The sequence below is a fragment of the Nuphar pumila genome, chromosome 2 (assembly GCF_984573655.1).
Source record: "Nuphar pumila chromosome 2, dmNupPumi1.hap1.1, whole genome shotgun sequence".
NCBI classification, from domain to species: Eukaryota; Viridiplantae; Streptophyta; class Magnoliopsida; order Nymphaeales; family Nymphaeaceae; genus Nuphar; species Nuphar pumila.
The window spans coordinates 68,045,333-68,070,774 of NC_143250.1; the positions used below are offsets into that span (position 1 = coordinate 68,045,333).

Consider the following 25,442-nt stretch of genomic DNA (forward strand, 5'->3'; position numbering starts at 1 on the left):
GAAAACTGCCTCTTGGAGATCAAAAAATGGATTCCATAATTGTCATTATGAATTTAGTTAAATTCGTTAAAGACTCCCCACTTCCATGCTCATCATGTTTGGGATGCAGTTTTTTCCCTCATAAATGAATTGGGTCACCGGTGTATCCATAGAAAGTGTCACTGGTGTAGCATTTGGTAATTACCACCTCACCATGGTGGTTAGAGATATCAATGGGTTGGATTCGATTCTGATCTATCAGACTTTAATTGTGTTTGACCTAATCGGATTCAGAGTGGGATGTAAAAAGAAAAAACCAAACTCAGATCCCGCTATCTTAAACCCTGTTATTTACACTTAATTAATTGATTTGAGTTTAGGTTCCGATTTGAATGCAAAACTTAATACCAAACCCAAATCCGATTATTAATCGGGTCCAGATTTGGCTACCAAACCCCACTAATATGTTTGGATTCCGGTTGGATGTCGGTTTATATCTGACCCGTTGACATCCCTAATGGTGGTAGCTGAAATGAGACCATGTAAGTTCCTTCTTTTCCCCTTTTTCCTAGCTTCCAAACATTTTTTGGAAGTGGAGATTCCACACTTGCCTTTCCGGTGACTTTTCAATGGTCACTTTCCAAACATAGCCTCAGCCTTAGTGGAATTGATTCCAAATTCACTATATTTTTTTTTTATCCAAACACTCTCTCATACCTTTACATCTCTTGTTTCTGGTTTTGCTTCTTGGTGTGACTAAAAGGCTCATGATGCTTCGATCGTAAGGCCTGTGATGCAGGCATGAGAGCTACGGCTGTCAAAACAGATTATTTTCTTGTTTCCGACTTTGATGGCTGCTACTCATTTGCTCTCTTTACAGGTATTGATAGGTGGCCAGGGAAGCAAATGCATAGTCACAACCATCGTATACCTGAACCATTGAAGGATCAAGTATGCACGTTATATGATTGACAAGTCTCTGTATAGTCAATACTACTTGGGCCCAGTTCTTCCAATAAAATTCAGGATTATTCAATTCAAATGGAGTTTCATACTGTTTTTCAATTCGAAATTTCATGGTAATAATGTTTGGGCTTGCATAGTTTTTCACCGGCTGTTTGCATATAGGAAAAGGACCATCCTTGCTAAGAAAAGTTCAAAAACTACAACAGATGATTATCAGATGGCTCGCCTTTGCGCATTGATCTATATAGTTTGCTTAGCAAGGACCATGTTCTTGATTATATTATTTTGATGATAATTTTTTAATAGCATTAAAAATCAATGGCACTGCACACAATGCACATAACTCCTGTTCATGAATAATTATGATATTTTGATTTGGTGTTTGCCTATGAGAGCTCCGTTCGTCTGGTGGGAGCGCAATTCGTGAACTATACGAAGCTAAAGGGGTGTCATGAGTTTGAAACTCATGGGTGCTGTGTAACGCCCCAAATTCAACACAAAATTTTTAAGGCATTTTTTTTTTGGGTGGAAACACTGATAGATTTGGGCTCGCTACAAACAAATAACTGAACAAACCATCTTATTGAAAAATCTAGTTCATAATTTAAGAATCAGTAGAATAAGTCTCAAAACATAACAAAACAGCTCCAAAACCAAATCCCTAAAGCAACACACTCGTTGAGCCTTGTCCAACGCCATCAATCAGAACCTGTAACATTTTCAACGGAGAGGTTAGCCTCTCAAAGTATGACAATAAAGATCAAAGCATATGAAAACATGGCATTAGAGAAATCATTTGTATGTATAGAAATATGTTCAATTGCAAATTCATTTTTTCCCATGTTGTCCCTGGTCCACAAAAGTTGGGGTTGACCATTAGTCAAAACCCATGCCATCAATTCCAATAGTCACATACAGAGGACCCCACGGCCGTTGCTCCCACTAGGGCGATCCAATGATCGGGAGGTCCCATATAGTGAGCCTTTCAAATTGAGCTCAGTCGGTAGGGCTAGTCACCGGGCTTCCCCGTGTAACTATCCAGGTCCCCCTAGGACTACCGGGCTGGGTGGACCGAGGAGACGCCTTGCTCTCCCAAAATAAAACAAAAAATCCCGGAGCCTGGTACCACCTACCCTCTCTGTAGGCAAACAGAAATCCTGACTTTTTATACTCTCTCAGGAGGTGTTCCACTTCCCCATTTAGGGTACACAACATATGTACAACTTGGTTCAGGGTACAAGGGATAAGGTGTTTTTACAAACACAAGAGATTTATAATAGAGAAACAAAAGTATCGAACACAAAAAAAAAACATTTTTTTCGTCCACATTATCCAAACACCTCCATATAAATTGCCATTGGGATTTTGTTTCAAATTTACTACTTTTATATCTGAACCAGAATGAATCTCTTTCAAATATACAAAACCTTTACCAGAGATTTGGAAACACAACTTTGGTCATTTTAACATAGACTCATCAAAAACCCAGTCAATCGGTCATAACTAAAAAAAAAATTGCACCTTTCAAAAACCTTTAACAGTTTAAATTTGTCCAAAACAGAGTCTCTTGAAAAACTTCTAGAAAGGCTATGTTTGTTGAAAGTTAGAACTCAAACCCATTCAACATCACTCAAGGAACAAATAATGAATATCTCGATGTTTCCAGTGTGCCAAGACATGCCAAAAATTTCATCGGATCGTTGAGATTTGCATGTTGCAAGGTGACCTAAGTTGTAATCATGTTCATACAGTCTGACAGAAACCAAGATGTCCTTAAAACCATACATGACCCGAATCTGGTCTCTAAGCATGCTATCATTGCCCCTGCCATGCTAAATCATCTACCAGCACATGCGCTTGATATAATACCAAGCCATCTAAATAAGATAATACAAGGTATTTGTATTCACTAATGCACTACTGATATTTATAACTCACGGCTATACTAGAAATCTATACTCATCAAAAACAGTTATGTCATAATCTGTCTAAATCAGATATCTCTTGATAACCTCAGAAAAGGGCTATATACATTTTTTTTTCTGAAATTTAGAAATTTTATTCTTTATTCAGTTTCATATTCAAGTTTTCATTAAAGACTATATACATATAACCTGAATCTAGTTCGAAATCATGAAATCAAGCCTATGTTGTGTTAACCATCCACTATCATATGTTATTAATACAGTACTAAGCCATTCCACAAAGTTAATAAAATGTGTGCCTTTACTAATGTAATAATAATAATATCTGTATTTAATACATGTTTGCAACCACTCCTTTGTACAGATTTGCATTATTAGAATACCTACATGACGTCAAACAAGGTAGTCTAACTGCACCTAACGTCAAACCACGGTCTTATGTTCTTATTTTTATTATTTTTCTATGTTTAGGGACATCTCTACCAACGTAGACATATGTGTACAAAGTCACCAACATACTGAAAACACACCCTAAACTCTGGTTTAATATCCATTAACGTGTAAGGTTAGACTTTTATTTTTTTCATTCTTTTGAAACCCAAAGGCTTTAAATGCAGAATTACATTTTCAAAAAAATAAAACAAAACCTTTCATTCATATACATGCTGCACACAATCATAAACCTCAATCTAAACTGTCGTACCTTTTTTTTTCTCTTCCAAATCGAGCTCCAGTTCTTCGATTCCCTATGCAAGAAGATGGCGAACAACAGGCTTCGTTGCACAAGCTCCTCTGTTGATCTCAAATTCTCTTTCCCCCTCTCTCCTTTCTCTAAAGCTTGATTGAGGATGAAGTCTATTTCTCCTTCTCTCCTTTTTTTTCTGTTTCAACGTTACATCCTTTTCACCACTATCTCTCTCTCTCTTCCTTTAAGGTTACCTTTCCTTTACGTTGTTAATTCTATGAGTCAACCCTTTCCTTATGCTAGCCATCAATAAAATTCTATTTCATACAATTTTTTGTTGTAAAGAATATAAAATTTTCCTTGTTCTTAACTACAATAGCTTTCTTTCTAAATGTATTTTCCAAAACGTGTGCTACTTACCTCCTTAAAATCCAACCTTCTACCTTCACCTACTTAAATTAGGTTTCATTCAATCACTAACCAAATCCACATTTAATTACTTATTTTTAATGGATCAAAACAAGGAAGGAAAGGAATTTACTATTCTAATCATGCTGGCCATAATTATTATCAATATACAGATATATGTATCTATAGGTATATTTATTACACTCATAAACCTTAAAGACGATTTTCCCTCTCAATGGTTGATCCATGTAAATATATATATATATATATATATATATATATATATATATATATATATATATATATATATATATATATATATATATATATGTGTGTGTGTGTGTGTGTGTGTGTGTGTGTGTGTGTGTGTGTGTGTGTGAAAATTCCTAATATGGATTATGTGAGTTTTACCTCTATTGAGATTCGAACTCCGAGCCTCACCTTTGCTTGTCTCGGTTGTCCACCAAATGGTTGCATCCACTCTTGTTAATAAAACTTCCTTATTAATATAATTAACTTAATTAAGATAGAAGCTTACCATGTCATGGTCTAGCTCCATGCCTTAATTATCCTCTCGACATCTCATCGTAACGATTACGCCTCTGCTGAATAATGCACATAAGAACCTAACATTGATAATTAAATTCATGATGAAAAGAAAGAAAACCACAATGAACATCAGGTTTTTACATCCTACCCCCCTAAAAAAATTTGTTCTCAAAATTTGTTACGTACCTCATGCTTTAAACAATTGGGGGTATTTGTTCTTCATGGCATCCTCTGGCTCCCAAGTACTCCCAGTCAATCCATGATATTGCTACTCCACCTTAACCAAAGGTACGACCCTTGTACGCAATACTTGCTCCTTTCTATCTACTATTCGCACTGGTTTTTCATCTATGGATAGGTTCTCCTGAAGTTCCAATTGACCATGTTCGATTATGTGAGAAGGGTCTGGTACATACTTCTTAAGCATGGACACATGAAATACGTTATGTACATGCAAAAATTGTGGTGGTAATGCAATCCGATAGGCTACTTCACCAATCCTTTCTAAAATCTCAAACGACCCAATAAACCTTGGACTTAACTTCCCTTTCTTTCCAAATATAAACATACTTTTTGTTGGGGAGACATTTACAAATACATGGTCTCCAACACTAAAGTTGAGCTCTCTTCGCCTTTGATATGCGTAACTCTTTTGTCGGCTCTGTGCTGCAAGTAACCTTTTCCTTACCAACTGCACTTGGTCTATATAGTATTCTAATACCAAGGGGTTTTCTAGTTTACTATCGCCCAATTCAGTCCAACAAGCAGGCGACCTACAAGGTCTGCCATATAGAGCTTCAAAAGGTGACATTCCTATGCTAGCATGATAACTATTGTTATATGCAAATTCTGCCAATTTAATGTGCTTGTCCCAGTCTCCTTTTTCCTCAAGGGCACATGCTCTCAACATATCTTCTAGAGTTTGAATGGTTCTTTCAAATTGTCCATCTGTTTGTGGGTGAAATGCAATGCTCAATTTCAATTTTGTGCCCAAAGCTTTTTGCAACTGCTCCCAAAATCGTGAAGTGAACCTCGAATCTTGGTCTAAAATAATAGATTTCGGCACTCCATGGAGTCGCACCACCTCTTCAATATACAAATCCGCCAAACTTGTCAGTGTTTGGGTCATCCTTATAGGGAGAAAATGTGATGACTTGGTCAACCGATGGACTACTACCCATATTGCATCATGTTGACGTTTAATGCAAGGCAGACCCACCACAAAGTCTATGGTGATATCTTCCCATTTCCATTTTGGAATATCTATTCTTTCCAAAAGGCCTCCCGGCCTTTGGTGTTTTGCCTTCACCTGTTGGCATACTAAACACTTTGCGACATACTCTGCTACATCTCGTTTTATGTCGGGCCACCAAAAATTTCTCTTGATATTCTGATACATCTTCATACTTTCTGGATGTATAGTTGAACTTAGTCTTATGGGCTTCATCTAGAAGATACCTCTTAGTTTCTTCGTCGGTTGGGACCCACAATCTCTGGTTGAACCAGATAGAACCATCATCATCTTGCAAATAAGGAGAGTCCTTCTTCCTACATTCTTCTACCATCTTGGCATGTTGCAGATCTTCCTTTTACTTTGCGATGATCCTGTCCAATAATTCATCTTGGATCAATGCGGTCATAGTCACTTTTCCTTCAATGTTTTGGAACGGCTCCCATTGAGCTACTTCTTCCATCAGTTTTCAAGTTTGCATTAAATTTCTGCAAGCTTTAGCCTTTCTGCTCAGAGCATTCGCCACAACATTTGCTTTTCTCGGTTGTTAGGAAATATTAAATTCATAGTCTTTCAAATACTCCAGCCACCTTCTTTGTCGCATGTTGAGCTCTTTTTGTGAAAATAGATATTTCAAGGACTTATGGTCTGTTAAGTCCTCAAACTCTCCTCCATACAAATAATGCCTCCATAACTTTAGAGCAAATACTATCGCACCCAATTCTAGATCATGGGTCGGATAATTTTGTTCATGCAGTTTTAGTTGCCTTGATACATATGCGACTACCTTTCTGTTTTGCATCAATATTGCACCATAACCAGTTCCTGATGCATCTGTGTATACCTCAATTCCTTTTGTCCCAGAAGGGAGTGTTAATACTGGTGCTGATGTGAGTTTCTCCTTTAGTGTCTGAAAACTTTTCTGACATTCTTCACTCCAGATGAATTTAACTACTTTTCTTAGCAACTTTGTCATGGGTAAGGCTATTCTAGAGAAGTCTTGAATAAATCTTCTATAGTAGCCAACTAACCCCAAAAAACTTCGGATCTCAGACACAGTAGTAGGTTGCTTCCATTATTGTACAGCCTCCACCTTGCTAGGGTCTACTGCCACACCATCCTTCAATATAGTGTGACCTAAAAAGCTCACTTGACTCAGCGAGAACTCGCACTTGGAGAATTTGACATACAATTGATTCTTTCTCAACTTTTGCAGAACCATTCTCAGGTGCTCCTTATGTTCTTCCTCATTCTTGGAATACACCAGTATGTCATCTATAAACATTATGACGAACCAGTCTAAATAATCAATAAATATTTTGTTCATTAAATCCATAAATGCAGCAGGTGCATTCGTTAGTCCAAATGGCATCACACGGAATTCATAATGGCCATATCTAGTACGGAAGGATGTCTTCTGAATATCATCTTCTTTTACTAACAACTAGTGATATCCTGATCTCAAGTCAATCTTTGAGAACACCTTAGCTTCTTTGAGTTGATTGAATAGATCTTCGATCCTCGGAAGTGGATACTTGTTTTTAATCGTTACTTGGTTGAGCATTCTATAATCTATGCAAAGGCGCATAGACCCATCTTTCTTCTTCACAAATAATACAGACGCTCCTCAAGGCGACACACTTGGTCGTATGAAGCCTTTGTCTAAAAGATCTTGAGTTTGTTTCTTTAGCTCTTCCAGTTCAGTTGGTGCCATACGGTAAGGTGCCTTGGATATTGGTATTGTTCTGAGTAACACTTCTATTATAAACTCTACTTCTCTCTTCAGAGGTAATCCAAGTAGATCTTCTGGAAATACCTCAGAAAACTCTCTCACCACTTCTATTTTACTCAAGTCGACCTCCTTATCAAAAGTCGCACCAACACTAACTAAGAATGCGGTATAACCACTATTTATATATTTTTCTGCCTTGACAGTTGAGATTACTATTCCACTGTTCGGTCTTATTCTCATAGCTTGGTACTCAACCGACTTTGCATTAACTGTAGATAGGATGACCTTCTTCCTTCTACAATCAATGTTTGCATAATGGTAGTATAACCAATCCATTCTGAGGATTACATCATACCCTACCATCTCCATAATTACCAATTATGCCAGTAAATGGTGTCCCTGTATTTCCACATCAACATCTGGGAGATATTATTGGCAAGCATCTCTATGACCCAAGGGAGTTAGAACATTTAGTGTGTATGGCATTCTTTGTTCTTTGATCTCTAAGTTCTTAGCAAAACAACTAGCTATAAATGAATGTGTAGCCTCAGAATAAAAAAGGACACGAGCTAAGTGTGAGTTTACGGGACAAGTACCTTCTACTAGCTCATTCCCCTTAAGTTCCTCCATCGTGGTGGCATAGACCCGACCTTTCACTTTATTCTCTGTTGGTCGCCCTCCTGTTGGTTTTTTTCTTTCTGCTTCTTGCTTCTTAGGACATTCCTTGATGAAATGCCCATTTTCTCCACAGAAGAGACACACTCCTATCTCACGGTAGCACGACTTGCCTGGATGTGATCTTTTGCATGTCGAGCATAACTCAGCAGCTTTGTTTGCTGTAGAATCTGCTTTATTTTTCTTGAACGGCCTCATGGATTGCTTCTGTGTTTGAAATTCACTTTTTTTTAAACCATTTTGGTCCTTGCCCCTCTTTTTGGATTTGAGCCAATCCTCCTCCAATTTTGTCGCCATAGTGATTGTCTCGTCTAAGTCTCGCAGTCGACTACTCATGACATGACCCCTCAATCCATCACGAAGTCCCTAAACAAACTTATTAGCCCTTGCCTCGTCGGTTGTATATGTATTTGGGCAATATCTTTCCAGGCTTCTAAATTTGGCAGCATATTCTTCGATGTTTAATCCTCCTTGTTGCAGGTCTAAGAACTCCTGCATCTTGCTTTCTTTAATGTGAGTTTGGTAGAAAGCGTTGTTAAATGCTTCCTTGAACTCGGCCCAAGTGGCCCGTACATTAACAAATTTCACTGCCTTCACCGTACGCCACCATCGGTCAGCATCACCTTTCAGGAGGTAGGTCCCAAAGTTGACCTTGCTCCCTTCAGGTACACTCAACACTTCAAACACTCATTCTACTCCGTACAACTACTCTTCAGCATCATCACCAGTCATTTCTCCTTTAAACATTGGTGGATTCATGCTCATGAATTGTTTATAAGTGACAGCTCTAGCTTCACATGGCGGAGTTGTTCGCGGTATAGTAGATCTTTCTTCCATGCTAGTTCCCATTACAGTTTGCATGAACGTCGCCATTGTGTGCAATGCGTTCATAATGAAAGTTTGTTGTTGGGCAAGATCCTGTGGTGGTGGTTGCGATGGTCCTTGCTCGTCACCCCGGTGGCCTCAGGAATTTCGCTTCCCATTAGTTGACATGGTACAAGCTCCTCTCGTGCGAACCATCTATACAATTATATTACACAAGAGTTTGTTATACTTAATGCACTATGACATAGCAACTGTACAAAACCAACTTTCCATTATTGGTCCCATGCTCTCGATCCTATTTGGTGCAAGGGTTCAAGCACTTTCGAAGTTGATTAATAGTTTTTTTTAAAAAAAAATTGTCTATCATTAAATTTAGTAATAATTACTTGACAGGTGGACATCGACCAATTCTTGACGATGTGTTACCTCGTAAGTTGCTCTGATAACAACATTGTAACGCCCCAAATTCAACACAAAATTTTTAAATCATTTTTTTGGTGGAAACACAAGATAGATTTGGGCTTGCTACAAACAAATAACTGAACAAACCATCTTATTGAAAATTCTAGTTCATAATTTAGGAATCAGTAGAATAAGTCTCAAAACATAACAAAACAGCCCCAAAACCAAATCACTAGAGCAACACACTCGTTGATCCTTGTCCAACGCCATCAATCAGAACCTGTAACATTTTCAACGAAGAGGTTAGCCTCTCAAAGTACGACAGTAAAAATCAAAGCATATGAAAACATGGCATTAGAGAAATCATTTGTATGTATAGAAATATGTTCAATTGCAAATTCATTTTTTCCCATGTTGTTTCTGGTCCACAAAAGTTGGGGTTGATTATTAGTCAAAACCCATGCCATCAATTCCAATAGTCACATACAGAGGACCACGGTACCCACGGCCGTTGCTCCCACTAGGGCGATCCAATGATTGGGAGGTCCCATAGTGAGCCTCTCAAATTGAGCTCAGTCAGTAGGGCTAGTCACCGAGCTTCCCCGTGTAACTATCCAGATCCCCCTAGGACTATCAAGCTGGGTGGACCAAGGAGACGCCTTACTCTCCCAAAATACAACAAAAAATCTCGGAGCCTGGTACCACCTACCCTCTCCGTAGGCAAACAGAAATCCTGACTTTTTATACTCCCTCGGAAGGAGTTCCACTTCCCCATTTAGGGTACACGACATATGTACAACTTGGTTCAGGGTATAAGGGATAAGGTGTTTTCACAAACACAAGAGATTTATAATAGAGAACAAAAGTATCGAACACCAAAAAAAAACATTTTTTTTTCATGCACATTATCCAAACACCCCCATATAAATTGCCATTGGGATTTTGTTTCAAATTTACTACTTTTATATCTGAACCAAAATGAATCTCTTTCAAATATACAAAACCTTTACCAGAGATTTGGAAACACAACTTTGGTCATTTTAACATAGACTCATCAAAAACCCAGTCAATCGGTCATAACTAAAAAAAAACTGCACCTTTCAAAAACCTTTAACAGTTTAAATTTGTCCAAAACAGAGTCTCTTGAAAAACTTCTAGAAAGGCTATGTTTGTTGAAAGTTAGAACTCAAACCCATTCAACATCACTCAAGGAACAGTTAATGAATATCTTGATGTTTCCAGTGTGCCAAGACATGCCAAAAATTTCATCGGATCATTGAGATTTGCATGTTGCAAGGTGACCTAAGTTGTAATCATGTTCATACAGTCTGACAGAAACCAAGATGTCCTTAAATCCATACATGACCCGAATCTGGTCTCTAAGCATGCTATTAATGCCCCTACCATGCTAAATCATCTACCAGCACATGTGATTGATATAATACCAAGCCATCTAAATAAGATAATACAAGGTACTTGTATTCACTAATGCACTACTGATATTTATAACTCACGGCTATACTAGAAATCTATACTCATCAAAAACAATTATGTCATAATCTGTCTAAATCAGATGTCTCTTGATAACCTCGGAAAAGGGCTATATACATTTTTTTTTCTGAAATTTAGAAATTTTATTCTTTACTCAGTTTCATATTCAAGTTTTTATTAAAGACTATATACGTATAACCTGAATCTGGTTCGAAATCATGAAATCAAGCCTCTGTTGTGTTAACCATCCACTATCATATGCTATTAATACAGTACTAAGCCATTCCACAAAGTTAATAAAATGTGTGCCTTCACTAATGTAATAATAATAATATTTGTATTTAATACATGTTTGCAACCACTCCTTTGTACAGATTTGCATTATTAGAATACCTACATGACGTCAAACAAGGTAGTCTAACTGCACCTAACGTCAAACCAAGGTCTTATGTTCTTATTATTATTATTTTTCTATGTTTAGGGACATCTCTACCAACGTAGACATATGTGTACAAAGTCACCAACATACTGAAAACACACCCTAAACTCTGGTTTAATATCCATTAACGTGTAAGGTTAGACTTTTATTTTTTTCATTCTTTTGAAACCCAAAGGCTTTAAATGCAGAATTACATTTTCAAAAAAATAAAACAAAACCTTTCATTCATATACATGCTGCACACAATCATAAACCTCAATCTAAATTGTCGTACCTTTTTTTTTCTCTTCCAAATCGAGCTCCAGTTCTTCGATTCCCTATGCAAGAAGATGGCGAACAACAGGCTTCGTTGCACAAGCTCCTCTGTTGATCTCAAATTCTCTTTCCCTCTCTCTCCTTTCTCTAAAGCTTGATTGAGGATGAAGTCTATTTCTCCTTCTCTCCTTTTTTTCTGTTTCAACGTTACATCCTTTTCACCACTATCTCTCCCTCTCTTCCTTTAAGGTTACCTTTCCTTTACGTTGTTAATTCTATGAGTCAACCCAATCTTTCAGCCACCTCCTTTCCTTATGCTAGCCATCAATAAAATTCTATTTCATACAATTTTTTGTTGTAAAGAATATAAAATTTTCCTTGTTCTTAACTACAATAGCTTTCTTTCTAAATGTATTTTTCAAAACGTGTGCTACTTACCTCCTTAAAATCCAACCTTCTACCTTCACCTACTTAAATTAGGTTTCATTCAATCACTAACCAAATCCACATTTAATTACTTATTTTTAATGGATCAAAACAAGGAAGGAAAGGAATTTACTATTCTAATCATGCTGGCCATAATTATTATCATTATGCAGATATATGTATCTATAGGTATATTTATTACACTCATAAACCTTAAAGACGATTTTGCCTCTCAATGGTCGATCCATGTATATATATATATATATATATATGTGTGTGTGTGTGTGTGTGTGTGTGTGTGTGTGTGTGTGTGTGTGTGAAAATTCCTAATATGGTTTATGTGAGTTTTACCTCTATTGAGATTCGAACTCGGAGACTCACCTTTGCTTGTCTCGGTGGTCCACCAAATGGTTGCATCCACTCTTGTTAAGAAAACTTCCTTATTAATATAATTAACTTAATTGAGATAAAAGCTTACCATGTCATGGTCTAGCTCCATGCCTTAACTATCCTCTCGACATCTCGTTGTAACGATTATGCCTCTGCTGAACAATGTACATAAGAACCTGACATTGACAATTAAATTCATGATGAAAAGAAAGAAAACCACAATGAACATCGGGTTTTTACAGCTGGGTGTACTCCCTCGGGGAACTCTCTTGCGACGAGGCTGAAGCTGGGTGTACCCCCTGTTGAGTAAGGGAACCTGAGGCTTTTACACCAATGAGCTTGCCAGTGAGGTGGTTTTCCCCTGATATAAGGCAAAAAAGGATGGTTATTCTTTTCTTTTTCTTTTTCTTTTTTACCATAAATTCGTATGCAATTTAATAAAAGGTTTTGTTTCTCTAATGTAGAAAAGGAACTCTTTTTGTTCGTAGTGATGACATGTACTTTCTTCATATTGGGGACAAAATACCAGCTGCTAATCAGCATATACAGAGTTAGCTTCAACATTCATAATCACTTGAAGTTATGAAAAAACAAAATCGCTTGAAGTTTGGAAACTTTACAGTAGCTGTTGAGTTTGGTGGCTTATTGTGCTTGTGCTTATAATTTTATCCTAGGGCTGGCATGAATAATGTAATTCTCTAGCCTGCGGACATCAGCAAGGTCACGTTTTGAGAATGTGTTTGTATAACACACGAATAGTTTTTCCTCAAATTAAGATCATCTATAGATAGGCACGCTCTCAATGAGTTGTATAGACAAATCAATATGAGAATTTTACAGTCATTCGATTGTTACTTTCATTCGTATTGATATCAGAGCAGCAGGCCCAAAAACATGCAGATTAAGATCAATTATGTACATAAGATGCTGGATACTGGTTCAGGTCATTCTTTTCTTTTCTGTTGACAGGTTGTGGTTTTGATAGGAGGCTATGCCAGTGCCCATGATATTTCGAGAAACATCGCTCCAGTAGCTAAGGAAGTTCATGTTTCTTCAAGATCTGCGTCGGATGAAACGGCAAAGAGGCAACCAGGATATGACATCATGTAGCTCCACTCCATGGTAACAATCACTCTGAGATTTCTTCTGGCTACATAGTTCAAAGAGGTTGTGAAAAAACTTGCGAGGGAAAAGCGAAAGTAATAAATCATTATATCATGAGCAAAAGAATCTAATGCTAGTCAATACCTTTGCAGATCAAAAGCACCCATCAAGATGGTAGAGTGCTATTCAATGATGGAAGTTTCAGTTGTTGCTGATATCATTCTGCACTGCACAGGGTACTTTATATGCATCTATTAAATCTGAGGAACTCAAGGCTTAGGATAAAATATCAGTTTGGTTATGGGGCTTCCCAATTTATTTTGGTTTTGCTTCACCAAAGTTTAGCATAAGAGGCTTTAAGAAACGGGAGACAAGAAAACAATTTTGTGACCAACATGTATCTCTTCTTTGGGTGCAGCCAATGACAATTATTTCAATTTTGATTCATTCTATGATGTAATTGAATATTCTCTTTTCTGTTTCTTCATTGTGTATTTTGTTTTCTAAATAAAAGAGTGGCTACTAATTATTTTTCCTTCAATCCTGTGATCTGAACAATGTTTAAAAGGCTTTTAAGTTGCCAATAGTCTTATTCTACTCAGACTTATGCCCTGGCTTTGAGTTTCTAGCTGACAATCCTTTGGTAGCTTATTCATTTTAGTAAATTTTGGCTTTATTCATCAAAAAAATTTACTAATGTTTCTGCCTTCGGAAATTATCTCATGATATCTTGTCTCTTTTGCAGCTATAAATATCATTTTCCATTTCTAGAGACAAATGGTGCTGTAACCATAGATGACAACCGTGTCGGACTACTATATAAGCATGTTTTCCCACCATCATTGGCTCCATCCCTTTCATTCATTTGGATACCTTGGAAGGTTTTCCCTCGTACGCATTAGAACACTGGTGATGGTTTTGATGGAGGACCCGTAAAAACTTTCACTTGGTGATGGCAGGTTTTTCCTTTTCCATTATTTGAGTTGCAAAGCAAATGGGTGGCAGGCATTCTCTCACGACTGATTTCACTTCCATCTGAACAGCAGATGCTGGAAGATGTAAAAGCTCTTTATTCACAGTTAGAAGCTGCTGGATATCCCAAGCGTTACACTCATAAACTTTCAGATTACCAGGTATGATCGAGCTTGTCCGCTAAACGCAGAAACTATCAGTCTCAATGCACTGCATGCAAGTTTAATGTTGGTTAAGATTGCAGGCGATTCTTCATGCTATGTGTCACTATACTTTAAAGGAACCAAGTTTCATGGTCTTAACCTGTTCCAAAAACATGTCCTTTTGATAGAATGAATATGATGATTGGCTTGCAACACAATGTGGGTGCTTGAAGTTGGAGGAATGGAGGAAGGAGATGTTTCCTGCAACTTACCAGAATAGGGTAATTCGACCAGAGACTTACCGTGATGGATGGGATGACCAGCATTTGGTTTTGCAAGCACAAGAACACTTCCGCGCTCTTGAAGCACAAAAAACAGAATGAGGTTTTTCTTCTGTTGGTTATGCATTTGTATTGTTTTTTCTTTGCTTCCAGAGTGATTATTTGCCTCAACGGATTGAAGTTCTTGAATAAATCTGACCAAGGCAACAGTGTTCTGAAGAACTAGTGGCCAAACACAGAATCAGATGCTGTATTGTAAAAGCCGGCCGGGCCAAGCCGGGTGGGGTCTAACTCCAGCCAGACTCGGCCAGTCAGCCAGGTTGTGGAAAAAAAATATGAAAAGATGAGTTTTGAACAAATGGGGAAGCACTGATCGCGAGAAGGAAGTGAGGATAAACCTTGGCCCCACGATCGTCGGGTGGGGGTGAGGTTATCCTCACCCACCATAAGAGTCCTCACGGTGTGCCGTGTTTCCCCACTCGACCGTGAGAGAGAGTTGCAAAGAGTGGGAGAGAGCTTGAGAGTGACAGAGAAAGGGGGAGGCAACCGCCAGAGCAGACGGCCACCGTAGGTAACGATCCGCCTTTCCCCCTTGTTTTCTTCCTCTCTTTTAGTTTTTTTTTAAGGCCATGGTTGCCGGTGTGTGTGCAAAGAGGGAACCGACAGCCAAAGGCTGCAGTATCATTGCGAAAAAAAGGGGGAATTCAGCAACCGGGAGGTTGCTGATGATATCTGGAAGAGAGAGAGGGGCGGTGGGTAGGAACCCCCACTATGGTTGTCGGCTCCTCTTCTCAATGAAGAAGAAATGAAGAAGGGTGGCATAGAGGGTGGTGCCCTATGTCCCAGCCACCAGCAACCACCAACCACCATGGTTGCAGGCGGTGCTGCATCGAACCGAGAGACAGAGGGATGAGCCCCTCTATCTCGATCGACGGGTCAGACTAGTAACAATTAAAAAAAAAAAACAAAAAAAAAAAACAGGCAATCGAGTGGTTGCTGACCATAAGAGAGAGAGAGCCACCTCTCATTGTCTCGGTTCTGTCTGCCAAGACAGGACAGAGACAGAGAGAGGACCCTCTCTGTCTTGGTCCTGTCTGTCGAAATGCAACAAAGAGAGACATAAAGAGCCACCTCTCTGTCTGAGCTGAGCTCTGTCCGAGAGAGAGCCACCTCTCTTTGTCTTTGCTCTGTTCGCCTAGACAAGAGAGAGACAGCTCTTTATCTATGTATTTTTTGCTGAGATAGAACAAAGAGAGCCATCTCTCTATCTAGCTTTGTCCATCTAGACAGGACAGAGAGGATGCCCCTTCTGTCTCATCTTTATCCATCGAGATAGACACGGAGAGGTAGAGAGGACGCCCCCACTAATTTGAATTGAAGATTCAAGGGGCCTTTCAAGAGATTAGATTGTTAAAAGAAGGTGTTCTCTATCCTCGGGTAAGTGATATTATAAGTAATCTTAGTTATTGCATTTTGTGTTATTTTTGTTTTATGTATGTTAGCATATTTAGAGATATATATCTTGAGTTTGAGGGTGTATATAATATATATAGAATGATCATATATGAGTTAATTTGAATGAGATGAATGTATGCATACGTAGGAAGAAAATTTAACAACATATTTATGTTATACTTTTTAAATAATATGCATTATGATGATAATTGTGATTAGTTTAAGTCCCTTGAATTAGTCATGTTGTTTGTGTAACGCTCCAAAATTTTAACTCAAATTTTTAAAAGATTTTTTTATAACATCGAAAACAATTATTTCATTGGGTTAAGCATTCAGGAGTGTCAAGCAATAACTAAATAAATAATGAAATCAGAGTTTCTAAATAACAGAAATAATAATAAATTAAAATTTAATGAAATTGCCCGAAAACACAATAAATCAACATCTCGATCGAAAGCTCATTCTGCAACCACTCTAGATATCATACTCTTTACTTGAAAATGGTAAATTTATAGGAATTAGACTACAACTGTCTAAGTAAAAAATATTGTAATTTGACAAATATACCAAGTAACAAGTATGCAAGAAATTTGTTTAATTACAGATAATAAAACATGACATTAAAAATAGCGTGGGAATATGAACATGACTAAACTATAACACATTGCCAATTTAATCTTTTAACTTGCATATATCAACACTAACAAGATCAAATCAACAATCACAGGAATAAAGAATTTAATTCATGCTAACTTAACTATGGATAGCTAAAAGTGCAAAGTAAATAACATGAACTGAAGCGTTACCAAAACAACCTCATGATCTAACTAACATATGTGAATAATAGTAGGCTCAAATCAAACTCACAGATATACTGAATTTATTTTATGCTAATTTAAACAATCACATACTAAAAGTAACTATTAACATGTCCAAGTGCAAACCTATCAACTTTCTGCTCAAGTGATGTTTTTAGTTAGTGTTTTTTTTTAATTATCCTACGGGTACACGCAGGCCAAGTCAATTATTTCAGAAGAGAACATTCGGGGGTTCATTATTTATTGATGTTTTATTAACCCGAACATTCTAACTGAAACTTAAGAGAGCGGCCAGTGACCGAAAAAACCTCTCAAAGGCCCAAAACCAAAACAAGATGCATCCCTAACTTCTGCAGAAGAACAAAGAGCTACCAGCTAGAACACATTGATAGTCCGAGTCTCCTAACTCTGAGGACTGGGGATCAACGAGTCATTGTCACTCGAAACAATAAACACATGTCTTCAGAGTTTTGTACAACCTACTCTCTGTAAGGTAAGCTCGAATTTGAGTGAGTTGTTGTAAAACCCACGTTATTCCTTCATTCTAATCAAATTTTGATGTGAAATTCTTAATTTAGATCGGGGGATCCCAGTTTCGGATCCGGGAACCATAAAAGGATCCATATAAAATATCATATATATATATATATATATATATATATATATATATATATATATATATATATATTATAGTACGTAAATGAAAGCTAATGCGTGGATCCGCGTTGGATCCATTTGGATCCAACCTGCGGACCCACTTCAGTAAGCCAGCCCGGATTTAACTCAAAGGGGCTTTCGGATTTCGGGTCCGGGCTGCGCCCCGTGAAACACGAAAAAAAGGGCCCGATAATAGGGCTGCCCGATAAAACCCTGCTAGGGTTCTTTCAGAACCCTAGCGAGAGTCCACGATGCTGCTGGGATGGGGGAGTGTTGCGCAGCCGCCGGGAAGGTTGGGTTTCTTCCTTTTCGGGAGGCCACCCTCCAACAATAGGGGACCCCCGAACCCCTCTTTCTCCCTCTCTTGCTATCCCATTCTCTCTCTCGCTCCCCTCTACCTCTCTAACCTTTGAATCACCCTCCGATCTCCGGCCTGCAGCTCGAAGCCTTGTCGGGAAAAGCCGACCTCTCCAGTGGTGGTGCTGTCCTGGCCGACCGACTTCCTCTCGTGGCTGCCGCAACCTCCTCGCCGGATAATGGTGGGTTAATGTGCTTTTCTTTCTGTAGGTATTTCATGTTTTGAAATGTGTGTGTGGGGGGGGGGGGGAATGGTAGCTACGTCACTGATTTGGGTATTTTTTCATCAATCCTCTATAAAAAAAACCCCAAATCAACTGATTGGGGGTTTACACTGGATACGACCATGACTAGGGGTTTTCGTGTTTTACCCTATTCGAGGAGAGGATGGGGATTTATGACCACGGGGAGACCCTTTTAACCGATTGGGTGTTTGCTTGAAGATTCATTCCTCTTTCTCTGATTGGTTATTTTGTCTGAAATGTATATGGAAAATCTATGTCCCTTCCAATCGAAAACCCTAGTTTGAGTGGGGTTTCTTCTTGACCTTGGTATTGAAAACTTTAACTAAGATTCTGTGTTTCTTTTGCGATCTTTTCAAGTCTGATTTTTTTTTACTGTTTTCCAATAAGGTCTGATATTGTATGAATCATCACTATAATTGTTTTGGATACTTAAATGATGAATATATCATACCTTCAAATAATCGTTTATTTATGTTTATCATTTCTGTGTTATTACCGTGTGTACCTGATATACTTATGGGTGGTTATTGACCCTATGATTTAACCTGTGGAAGAACTTAACAGGTAGTTGCTTTCGTTTTTGGGTTCAGCCGAGTTATCTTGATCACACCATACATTCAGAATGAATGTCTAGTTGTTGTTTTTATTCTGTATAACACAACATGTTGTTACTTAACAATACTAAAAGATGCAGTAGAAACCATTGTTTGATGTATAGGCTGTATGGTGGGTGAACTGAAAAAAAAAAAGGGAGTGTTTAGTTCATGCGGCTGAATGAATTCTGGTTCTTTCTTTTATTTTTCTGTGTAACCCAGTGTGATGTGCATCACTTAGTTAATTTGTGGGATACAGTAGAATGGCGGAGTGGTTCATGTTGGATTTTTAGAATTTCAGTATGCTAGCTGAATAATACCTAGTTGTCACTTCTCTTGTGCACAGAATTTCTTGTGTTTGTATAACTAAAATAGGCTGAATGGGTTTACAGTTTTTGTTATTTTTGGCTTAGATTCCACATAAAACTTCAAGTTCTATTACATTTCAACTTCTACTTTAGAGCAGGAGTTGTACACCAATGATAGTTTTAAATTCTTAAGATAAATCCTTGATCTCTTCATGTAGAAAATGAGTGAGACATATCAAAGAGATGTTATGTATTGACATTGTATATTGCACATACTCAGAGTATGTGAATTTCTTTTCCTTGGGGCATTGTGAATTGAAAGGAAATAATATCGTGGTAACCTAAATGGGTAAATGATTAAGTCATGGTTATCCCCTTCTGCTAGGGGGTTGTTTGGGAATCCTTGCTCAATGGGTGATGCGGGTTAAGTACCTAATGTAGGTACGTGGTCTGGTTTAATTATGTTGGTAAGAAAATTAAATATTAACTTTTGTGCTTGACTGGTTTAAAGGCACCGGAGCACTCTGAGTGAGTTTATGAAAACAATATGGAAAATGATGGGGTTGATTCATCCACTTTGGTAAAATGACTAAGGTTGGAAATCTACTACTATGGTAGTAGCAGATTTGGGGAAAAATGCCCCTACACCCTGAAAGGTTAACTAAATGAAAAGATTTACCCACTCAGATTCGGGCCTACCTTGGAGAGGGTAGGTGGTACAAAACTCCGAGGACATGTTTATTTGTTTCGAGCTAAAGTGACTTGTTGGTCCCCAGTCCTCGGAGTTGGGTGGGGATCCGAACTACCAATATGTCCTAGGTGGTAGCTCTTTGTTCTTCTGCATAAGTTAGGATGCATCCTGTTTTGGTTTTGGCCTTTGGGAGTTTCTCTCGGTCACTGGCCGCTCCCTTGGGATTTCAGTCACAGTTAGAATGTTCAGGTTAATAAAACAACTTTGAATAATATACCCCTGAACATTCTCTTCTGTGATGGTTGCTTCGGCCCATGTGTACCCGCGGGATAAGAAAAGATAAACATCAATTAAAACATTTCAGGTATCACAGTGAGTGGTGTTATAGGGAGACATGTTTATATTTTTTCAGCATGTTCTGGGTTTGTGTCCTGAAATATGTAGATATGAGATAATCAAATTCATATTGTAATTGCTACATGAATGCTATGCACGATTATTATTATCGTTGCAGAATATGCTTTAATTGCTTAATGCCTTACTTGCTTAATTGTTGTTTTTGCATAAAATGCTTTAATTGCTTAATTATAATTGTTGCATAAGTTGTTGCCTGCCTAGTTATTTGTCTATATGTTTGTTACTGCTGCTACATAGTCTTAATTGTGCGATTCTTAATAGGCTGAAAATTCACACACGACAACCACGTCACATACTAGATTCATGACATACTTGCATTAAGAGTACAATCTTTCCTACTTAGACGTGGTAGTCTATTTCCTATAATTTTTATCATTTTCAGGCACAAAGTAGTTCTATGAGCGACGCGGGATGAGGCGCTGACCAAGACTTGATCTACTTGTTCCCTGGCGGTCCTACTTTCTTTCGGATAAAAAATTTTATTTTGAGACTCATAATGTGAAAACTCTGATGTTGGATTCTATTATTATTGAAATAAAAATAAATGGTGTGGTTTGCTTTTACCTTCCTGTATCGTTCTGAAATGCTTAACCCTAGAATTATTAGTTGTTTCCGCTTTATAAAAGAAAAAAAAATCCTCAAAAAAAATCTGGGTTAAAATTTTGGGGCGTTACAGTTATGGTATCAGAGCTTGGGAACAATAAATCAAAGATCACAGTCATGCCACATCCTGAGATCGCTCTGTGAGTATATTTTTATTTATTTTTACTTTATTAGTCATGATAATTACATTGTTTCTCCTATATAAGTATACATATATACATGTAATGATTTTTGGAACACTACAATTCAAAAATAGTAAAAAAATTATGTATTGGAATGGTTAATAGATGTATCGCCGATCCCAAGCCAGTTCAAGCACAACCAATGAATGGCAGAAGCAAAGGGGTTTCGTGATGGAAACTCTCGGTAATCTGGCTCAGGCAATAGACACTCAAACGCGCAACCAGACAGAGCTAGCTGCGGCCATAGGCAGGAGTCAAAATATCAACACAATCACATATGAGAAATTCCTGAAATTAAATCCGCCAACGTTTTCCGGAAATGCTGACCCAGAGGTAGCCGAGAATTGGATCACAGAAACAGAGCGAGCATTTCGGGTTTTGCCTGTTCCCGAGAATAAACAAACAAACTTTGGTACCTATCGCTTGACGGAAGATGCTCAAAAGTGGTGGGACACAACCCGAACCATCCACTTTGCTGGAATGGATACTATTCCATGAGAAGATTTCAAGCGAACATTTTTAGAGACATATTTCCCCCAGTACGCTCGTGATCAGAAGCATCAGGAGTTCTTGGAGCTTACTCAAGGAAATATGAATTTGGTAGAATACACTACCAAATTTTAGACCTTGGAGCGTTATTGCCCAAATTTGTTCGCGAATGATAAAGCCAGAGCAACTAGGTATGTTCGCGGATTCAAAGATGGATTACGACCACGAGTGATGATAAATCTGTCGTCCACCCTCGCACAAGCCATTGAAGTGGCTACTATGCTGAACGAAGAATGGGAGCGATCAAGGAAGAGTCAAAAGGACACACCGGGGAAGCGGGGAGCCGGTCTGCCGCAGCACCACGGTGGCAAGAAGTACCAGCCACCTTACAAGAAGCAGAAGTATAATGGTGGAAATCGTCCTCCGCAGCAACAGGGATAAAATCGGGTGTGCCAGAAGTGCAACCGGTTCCACTACGGACAACCTTGCCCAAGAGACACCGTTGCATGTCTCTACTGTGGAAAAATGGGTCATTATGCCCGTCAGTGCCACAAGAAGATGGCGGATATGTAGAAACGTAATGCCGGAGGAGGGCAACAACATCAACCATCTCAGCCGCAACAAACACCACAACAAAATGCATAGAAGAGGGTTCCTGGATGCGTATATGCCACCACTGTGGAGGAGTTGGAGAAAGGAAATCTGGTACAAGGTACGGTATTTGTCAATGGTTGTGCTGCACTTGTTCTGTTTGACTGTGGTGCTACACATTCGTTCATATCTATAGAGTTTGCGAAATTACTAGGTGCACATACTGAATCTCTGAAGCATGAATTATATGTGTACAATCCGATAGGATATAATTTGGTATGTGTAAACTACATCTCTGATGTCATAATTGTACTGGAAGAACAAAACTTACCTGCTGACCTAATCTTGCTCGATATGACTGAATATGATGTCATATTGGGGATGAATTGGTTATATGAAAATTATATCAATGTTCTCTGTCGCCGAGGGAAAGTAGTTTTGTCTCGACCAGGATTGCCAAAGGTTGAGTTTCGGCTCTCCATACCTACGGTGAAGGGTCAAATTGTATCGGTATTAAAGGTTCAGAAGTATATGCGGCAAGGGTGTCGGGCATTCCTAGTAAATGTATTCTCCTGCGAGTCGAAGGTCACACCATTAGGAGAAATTGAAGTGGTTCGTGAATTCCCAGAGGTGTTTCCGGATGAGTTGTCTGGACTACCTCCACAACGTGAGGTGGATTTTCATATCGAGTTGGTGCCTGGAACGACACAGATCTCGAAAGCGCATTATTGTATGGCCCCAGTAGAGTTGGAGGAGCTGAAGAAACAACTTCAGGATTTGATGGAGCAAGGCTTCATTAGACTGAGCGTGTCACCATGGGGAGCACCAGTTCTTTTTGTGAAGAAGAAAGATGGTTCTATGAGGCTGTGTATAGACTATCGGATGTTGAATCAAGCGATCGTCAAAAATAAGTATCCCCTACCTCGCATTGAAGACTCGTTCGATCAATTGCAAAAGGCTAAGGTATTTTCAAAAATCGATCTTGGATCAGGGTATCACCAACTTCGGATCAAGGATGATGATATTCCCAAGACAACCTTTAGAACAAGGTACGGTCACTACGAGTTCGTAGTTATGCCATTCGGACTGACAAATGCTCCCGCCGCATTCATGGATTTGATGAATCAGGTATTCAGAACGTACTTGGATACTTTTGTGATTGTTTTTATTGATGATATACTTATATACTCTGAAAGCATAGAGCAACATCGTGAACATTTGAGGATTGTATTGGGGACTCTCAAGGAACACCAGTTGTTCACCAAATTCTCCAAGTGCGAATTCTGGCTCGAGAAGGTCATGTTCTTGGGTCATGTCATATCGCGAGATGGAGTCGTTGTAGACCCGGCTAAGGTTGAAGTTGTATTAAATTGGGGTCAACCGAAAAATATCAGTGATATCAGGAGTTTTCTAGGATTAGCAGGCTATTATAGAAGATTCATTCAGGACTTTTCACGGATTGCCATGCCCATGACCAAGCTTCTGAGGAAAGGAATTAAGTTCGAATGGATGGATAAGTGCAATGAGAGTTTCCAAATCTTAAAGAAGAAGCTTATCACTGCACCAGTGTTGGCTTTACCTTCAGGTCATGGTGGTTTTGTAGTCTGCTCAGACGCATCAGGTATTGGGTTGGGATGTGTTTTAATGCAAAATGGTAAGGTGATAGCATATGCCTCTCGCCAATTAAAGATTCATGAACGAAACTATCCAACTCATGATCTCAAATTGGCAGTCGTGGTGTTCGCTTTAAAAATATAGCGACATTACCTGTATGGGGAACAATTTGAGGTATTTACTGATCACAAAAGTCTCAAGTATCTGTTTTCTTAGAAAGAGTTGAATATGCGACAACGACGATGGTTGGAGTTTATAAAGGATTACGACTTTACCATTTCCTATCACCTTGGAAAGGTAAACATGGTAGCTGACTCTCTCAGCCGCAAAGCTGGTTACAGTTTGTCCAGTCTATTGACAAAAGGGTGGAATTTGGTAGAGGAATTCATCGATTGGAAACCATTTGCAGATGTCGTGGGAAGTATCAAGTTATCTAATTTGTCTGCCCATCCGGAGATCCTTACAAAGATTATTGAAGGTCAGAAAGAGGATCCCCAGTATGAGAAACTGAAGTCACTAGCTCAACAAGAAAATTCACACTTCTCACTCAAAGAAGATGGCAGTATCTGGATGCAGAAGCGACTTTGGGTCTCTAGTGACCCCAAGTTGAAAGAAGAACTATTGGGAGAAGCACATAAGTCCAAATACACCATACACCCGGGGAGTACAAAAATGTTTAAAGACTTACAATGAGGGTATTGGTGTAATGGAATGAAGCGTGAAGTCGCAAATTATGTCTCCAAATGTCTGACTTGTCAGCAAGTCAAGATTGAACATCAGAAGCCTGGTGGTATGATGCAGCAAATGGAGATTCCACAATAGAAATGGGAAGAAATCACCATGGATTTCGTGGTGGGTTTGCCCAAAACACGGAAACAACATGACACTATATGGGTAATAGTGGACCGACTGACCAAATCGGCTCACTTTCTACCCATACGAATAAATCAATCCCTCGAGAGCTTGGCAGACTTATACATCAGAGAGATTGTTAGACTGCATGGAGTACCAGTCTCTATTATATCAGATCGAGATCCTCGCTTTACTTCTCGGTTTTAGGGTCAGTTGCAACAGGCCTTGGGTACAAAACTGAAGCTGAGTACCGCTTTTCATCCCTAGACTGACGGACAATCAGAGAGGACTATCCAGACACTAGAAGATATGCTGCGAGCATGTATGCTGGATTGGAAAGGTGAGTGGGACAAGCATGTTGTTTTAGCCGAATATGCTTACAATAATAGTTACCATGCGAGTATCGGCATGGTTCCTTTCGAAGCTCTGTACGGAAGACCCTGTAGATCACCTGTGTATTGGGATGAAATTGGTGAACGGTCGGTAGAATCACCAATCGTGTTACAACATTATACCCAACAAATCAAGATGATAAGAGATAGACTGCTCACAGCCCAGAGTCGACAAAAGAGTTATGCAGATCAGAGGCACAGGGAGATCACTTTTCATGTGGGGGATCCGGTCTTTGTGAAGGTATCACCCACCAAAAGTGTGTTTCGTTTTGGTAAGAAAGGAAAATTGAGTCCCAGATA

General features: G+C 38.7%; 1 pseudogene; it reads left to right on the top strand.

Moving 5' to 3' along the window:
- The first annotated feature begins 780 nt into the window (after window positions 1-780).
- On the top strand, window positions 781-14,980 carry LOC149845668 (flavin-containing monooxygenase FMO GS-OX-like 4; annotated as a pseudogene).
- Window positions 14,981-25,442: the final 10,462 nt, after the last annotated feature.